The following is a 6,357-nucleotide window of genomic DNA, read 5'->3' as shown; positions in this document are numbered from 1 at the left end:
GCCTGGTAGTTAAAGTCATGTTTTATTGCTCTCTACCCTTGTCATCATGGAAATGATGGTTCCTTTCTAGGTCTGGAAATAGTGTCCCCTATTTACAGACATAAAGGCAATGGTTGGATTCGTCTAGACTGGGTACACTTGACTTTGCCCTAGAGAAATTATTGCTTGCTTATTATTCTTATAGCAGTTACAAAAGCTTGACCACAAAGATCAGAGGAAAATCTAAGTTTTAGTGCTTGTTCTAAGGAAAGGAAAAGACTGGCTGATGTAGACCACATTGGAATAAAAACAAGACTCCTTGAGGGTGACTCTGTGTTTAGATCCTTCTCAGGCCAGGGTTACCTGGAAACGTGTCCTTGGTAGCATCAAGAAACTCATGAGACAGTGTGGCCTCACTTCTACCCCAGGGAAGCTCATTACATCCAGCACAGCTTGCTCCTGCCTCAGACACGGTCATATGATAGCCTTGTTTTCTTCCTAATGGTAATTTGCCTACCCCTTACTGAGCATTTAACTAAGGACTCATAATTGTGTCAAATACCCGCCGTACATAATTTAGTCCTTGTGATGCATAAAGTGCTCACTATTATGGCAGTCCTGGGTTAGTGATAGCGTGATTCATCAGTTATGCAGGCTTTTATTAAATTAAATGGCTAAGTCATGACCATAACCCCGAGTGTGTTGAGGCCAAAACAAACTGTATAACTGCACTGTCCTACCAGGAATGATATTACTTGGCCTTTTAGGCCACTTGGAACCTTTGAAAGTAGATACTCCTTTATCACGTTGCTTTCTGAATTGCACCTCTACCCCAACAATGGACCTCAGATTTTGAAAATCCCTGTTTCCAAGTTCCACTTTCCACCTAATTTTCTCACTTTTCTTTTCTAGATAATCGTGTTGGATAGAATTTCTCATGTTTGAACTTTGTTTCAATCCTTTTAAAGAATATGTTCAGAAATGTTGGGAGTAAAGAAAGAGAACAATGAGAAAGATATATGCGTGTGTGTGTGTGTGTGTGTGTGTGTGTGTGTGTGTGTGTGTGTGTGTGTGTGTGTATGTCTTCTATCTATCTTTCTTTTTTTATTAAGAGAGAAGGGGAATGAGAAGAGGAGAGAAGGGGAGGTAATCCCTTTGCTTATACTTATCTTGGCCTTGTGTTTTACATGAAGAATAGAATGAAAGAGAGAAAGGAGCCATCCTCTGTCCGTCCTGTTTCCCTCCCTCCCACCATAACGCTGATGTTTAATAAGCTTCCAGTCCCATTCCAATTTTCTTCAATCTTGAGTCAGACTTGCTTCTTTTTTTATTAAATATTTTTATTATAGAGTTGATATAAGTTGGGTAACAAGTACATTTCTTTCTGGACAATGTCAATCCTTTCTTCATTCTCTCCCAGGTTTTCCCTCCTGCCCCTGCCCACAAGTTCATTTTCTACATAGTGTCTAGTGAGTAACACTGCTGAGTCTTGTTTCTTAAAGGTGCTTTTATATCAGTGCTCTTTATTTCTTCTCTTGCTAATCTGCTCTAATCCATGTGAAACTTTTTCTACAAATAAACCTATATATTTCAAGGGAAAAATGTACTTTAATTTACATATATATGTAAATATATATATATATACATATATATATAGTCAAGAGGGGTTTCAGTTACATGAGTAAGGTAATGAGCACATTTCTTGTCAACCTTGTTACCCCTTCCCTCAATTTTCTCTTACTTTCCCTCCCCTCACCCCAACTCCAAGTTGTAGACAGTGTTTCCACTATGTACACAAGACAGTATGTTGGAAATGGAAATGTTCTGTACTTTAATTCTTAAACACTGACAAAAGGCCTTGCTTATTACAGGACTTATCAAGGGCTTGAATATACCTTGCAGTTACTACAGTAAATGCTATATGTTAGCTTTCAGTTCTAAATTATATCCCAGCAGAGGGAGCCATTGAATGGATTCTAGTTGCTCCATTCTGATTCTTACTTTGTTTCCAGAAAAATTTTAAAAGCAGTTACATCTTGAGCTACAGTGTAGAACTCTTATCTCAAGTGACCTAAGAAGTTTTGTTGTACATTGTAAGCAGTAAATAAAAATACTTTGCTAATTTGATTGGGAGACACTTATATTACCTAAAATTAATGTCCTGAATTTGATTGAAATATTCTCATTGGAATTTTGTCAATATTATGCAAGTCATTTTTGTATGTGTCTATTAGGCTTTTTTTTTTTTTTTTGTCGGTCGTGGGGCTTGAACTCTGGGCCTGGGCACTGTCCCTCAGCCCTTCAGCTCAAGGCAAGCGCTCTACCACTTAAGCTACAGCGCCACTTCCGGTTTTCTGGTGGTTTATTGGAGATAGGAGTCTCACAGTCTTTCCTGCCCGGGCTGGCTTTGAACCGTGATCCTCAGATCTCAGCCTCCTGAGTAGCTAGGATTACAGGCGTGAGCCACCAGCGCCCGGCTCTATTAGGCTTATTGTGACCGTCAATCAGGAATATAACCATTATGTTTGCAGATATTTCAGATTTTTTGTGTAATGAAATATCAGAAATGCTTTTAAAACTTTTCAATATTTTAATTAATTTAAAATTTTGATTCTATCAGCCTTTGACTTTTATATTTACATTGCTTTTATTTTGAAATTTCAATACAAAAAGAAGATTGGAGTCTTGTCCATAGTCTCACAGCTTGCATAGAGCAGAGGTGGGAATTAAATTTAGGAAGTTACAACCCACAATCTTAAATGCTGCACTACATTACAGTATGAAATAAGGAAGAGGCGACTTGCTTAGTGAAATGGTGATGTAGAAAATGTGAAAATGGCATGGAGTTCTTAGTTCAAGGTTGAGACAGAAGAAAAAGAGCCCGTGCTTGGGGTCAGCTAATGGCCAACCCAAACTACTACGAATTCTCCTGAGTCTTGCCAGTGAGGAGGGAGTCATGAAGCATACATAAGAAGGAAAGAGGATTTCAACTTTTCAGCTCCTCTCATTTGATGAACATTCCAGATCAACTTGTTTGAAAAATCGCTCAAGGGCAGACAGTGTTTTCCACTCTGCTTTGCTGCTACAAAGCGGCACATACCTGGAGAGTGAAGTCACCGCAGATACAAACTATTATTGAAGACCTCTGTGGTCGTCAGTGCTTTAAACTGATCCCTGAGCGTGAGCCTGGGCCTGGAGGTCATGTAATGAGGCCACAGGAAGATAATTTGGCTTGCTGCCTAATTTTATTATTACAACCTAATCAGGATTGGATTGTGACATCTATTTTTCTGATCTGAGTGAGTGATTCATTAAAAATACTTAATAAATATTAACATGTAGTTAATCAAAGCTGAAAAGATCTACTGTGCTGGCTTTAGGAAGGGGTATATTTGTTTTGGTTCAGGATGGATAAAGTCTGAAGAACATGGGCCCTTTATTCTCACCTTAAACCCTGATCATTACGGGTGATGCAATTTCCTGTTTAGTAAGCTGCTTATTCATCTTCAGACTGCCTGGTCTTCAATCAGCCTCAGACAGAAATGGATGATGGTGAATAACGCATCGTCAATAACACTCAATTCAAAATTTTCACTTAAATGTCTAGTCCTCTTACTGTTCAGTGCTCATGTGAGTCATCCTTAGCAGTAACTGGGAATTTCCTGTTCTTTGTCTTTTTACCTGGGGTTCCCAAAGGTCTCCCAAATTACAGAAAAAATGGCTACCTTCCATACATAAATTAGTCTAATGTCATGGGCAAATTTAAACCTCTTTTGTTTTCCCTCATGAATATATCTTGTGTGTGTGTGTGTGTGTGTGTGTGTGTGTGTGTGTGTGTGTGTGTGTGTGTGTGTGTGTGTGTGTGTGTGTGTATTGGTAGTTAGGAAATCAAAATCAAGGATAACAAATTTTAAGAGAAAAAAAGCTACCATAATTTTCATTTTATCTCAGGACATGGAGGCCCAATACGTGGTTGGAAAGTTATAGACTAGCCACACTTCCCATTCTTCCTCTTCCCTGCCCCCCAAATTGATAACTACCCCTGTGTCTCATTCTTAGCTCCTACTTAAGCCTTCCAGTCCACTTCATCCAAAAGCATGCTTTGGATCCTCGGTTCTAAAACACCATGGGCTTTATTTCCTGGGGTTTGTTGGGGCTACAGGAAGAGTTAGTTCACCGGAATTCAGCAACAAGCCTGGGAACTAAGTAGGGCCAGTAATGCACTATCTTTTATACCTCAAAGATGGAAGAGAACAGGTCTGGAAACATCCTGAGACTTGCCCAAAGGCATGTTTTCCTTTTTGAATTGAGGACTTGGCAGAACACAAGAACCTCAAGAGTCAAGAATATAGGATCTCTCCTTTAAGAATCTTGCAACCTTCGAGGTTTCTTCATAATTTTATGTACACAGTATACATACTACTGTCAAATCTGCACTTTATTCACTTACCCGGTTCCGTTAGCTCATTTATGTGTGCAGGTATATGTTTGTGTGTATGTACATATGTATGTATGTATGTGTGTGTGTGTGTGTATGTGTGTGTGTGTGTGTGTGTGTGTGTGTGTGTGTGTATGTGCGCGCGCCCTGAGGTTTAATTCAGGAGCCCTGCGCCTTGAGCCATGTTCCCTTGACTCCAGACATTCTGACATCCTCTGATCTCAGACAGGGTCCGTGCTTTCTCCATGGCCACTTCAGGCTGGAAGCCTGCAACTCGACAGGTGTGTGCCACCTCACCTAGACCTCCTCTTCCTTCTCTCAGATTCATGCAACCATTGTGATAGGATGATAATGGTCTTCGTGCTCTGATTGTCTTTGTAGCTGTGGGGATTGGGAAATAAGACACAAAGAAAAAATAAGCAAATGATAGCTGCAGTATTTGCTTGAATATTATATATATGTGTGTGGGAGAAGAAGCCCCAGATTAAAAAAAAAAAACACCAGAAGGATTGCCAGTCATGGTGATGTTTGAGATAAAGGAGAGAGAGAGAGAGAGAGAGAGAGAGAGAGAGAGAGAGAGAGAGAGAGAGAGAGAGAGAGAGAGAGAGAGAGCGCACAGGTTTAAGAGAATGACAAACTTGAACTGAGTATGGAACATCCAAAAGGGTACGTTTCTCTGCCTTTCACCAAGTCTCCATTTGTGTCTGGAGATAAGTGGTCAGACCTCACTTGGTACTTCTGAATTTGGGGCCTAAAAACCTAGTTTCAGAATTGGGTGTGGGTAGAATGCAAAATGAAACATTCCCTGTTCTTTGTCTGAAGTGATACATATAGATGAAAAAGCACCTATTTATTTTTTACATGAACTTGTAGTTTTAAACAAGGTAGGGATAGAGAGGGAATTAAAAACCCACAGGCACAGAAACAAAATCTTGATTTCTTGAGCTCATTGTAGTGATCCAGTTTTGTTAGTTTTATTTGTTTACAATCAAAGGCTTGTGGCCCCTTCCCGAGATGAGCACTGAGGACACACAGACGCAGACAGCCCGGTGACCTTCCTGCGGAGCCTGCACGTCAGCGGCCTCGCCCAGCCTTCGCCCGTCCGCTCGCACCTTCGGCCCTGTGCCCTATAACCTCAGGAGCACAGCCGGGGTGGGTTTGGGGTGGACTTGAAATCTTCCAGATCGGATCACTGATGCCGATCTTCCTTCATCCAAGTAGGACAGACTTTGTTTTGAGAGCATGAGGTTATCCTGTGCCCTTAAAATCTGGAGCCAAGGGACCCAGTGGGGTGGAGGGACAGAAATGGGGTGGAGGGACAGAAGTGGGGTGGAGGGACAGAAGTGGGGTGGAGGGACAGAAGTGGGGTGGAGGGGGGTTGGAGAGGGGAGGGGAGGGAGGGAGGGGGGAGGGCTTGGAGGAGGGGGGAGGGGGAGGGCAGGGAGTGGAGTGGAAGCCTGGGCAGGTTGGAAGAAGAAAGTTGGGTCGGGAAGGCCAAGGAGAGGGCGGGTAGAGGCAGGAGGACAGAAGGGGTGGGAGGACAGACGGGTGGAGGACGGGCTGGTGGAGGACGGGCGGGTGGAGGACCGGCATGTGGAGGACGGGCGGGTGGAGGACGGGCGGGTGGAGGACGGGCGGGTGGAGGACGGGCGGGTGGAGGACGGGCATGTGGAGGACGGGCGGGAGGAGGACGGGCGGGTGGAGGACGGGCATGTGGAAGACGGGCGGGTGGAGGACGGGCGGGTGGAGGACGGGCATGTGGAAGACGGGCGGGTGGAGGACGGGCATGTGGAGGACGGGCGGGTGGAGGACGGGCGGGTGGAGGACGGGCTGGCAGAGGACGGGAGGGAGGAGGACAGGCGGGCGGAGGACGGGCTGGCGGAGGAGGACGGGCAGGTGGAGGACGGGCATGTGGAGGACGGGCATGTGGAGGACGGGCG

Source organism: Dipodomys merriami, unplaced genomic scaffold, assembly GCF_024711535.1.
Source record: "Dipodomys merriami isolate MVZ:Mamm:240054 unplaced genomic scaffold, mDipMer1.0.p SCAF_16, whole genome shotgun sequence".
Classification (NCBI taxonomy): domain Eukaryota; kingdom Metazoa; phylum Chordata; class Mammalia; order Rodentia; family Heteromyidae; genus Dipodomys; species Dipodomys merriami.
The sequence above is the reverse complement of the archived record's forward strand: the minus strand, read 5'-3'. Positions refer to the sequence as shown.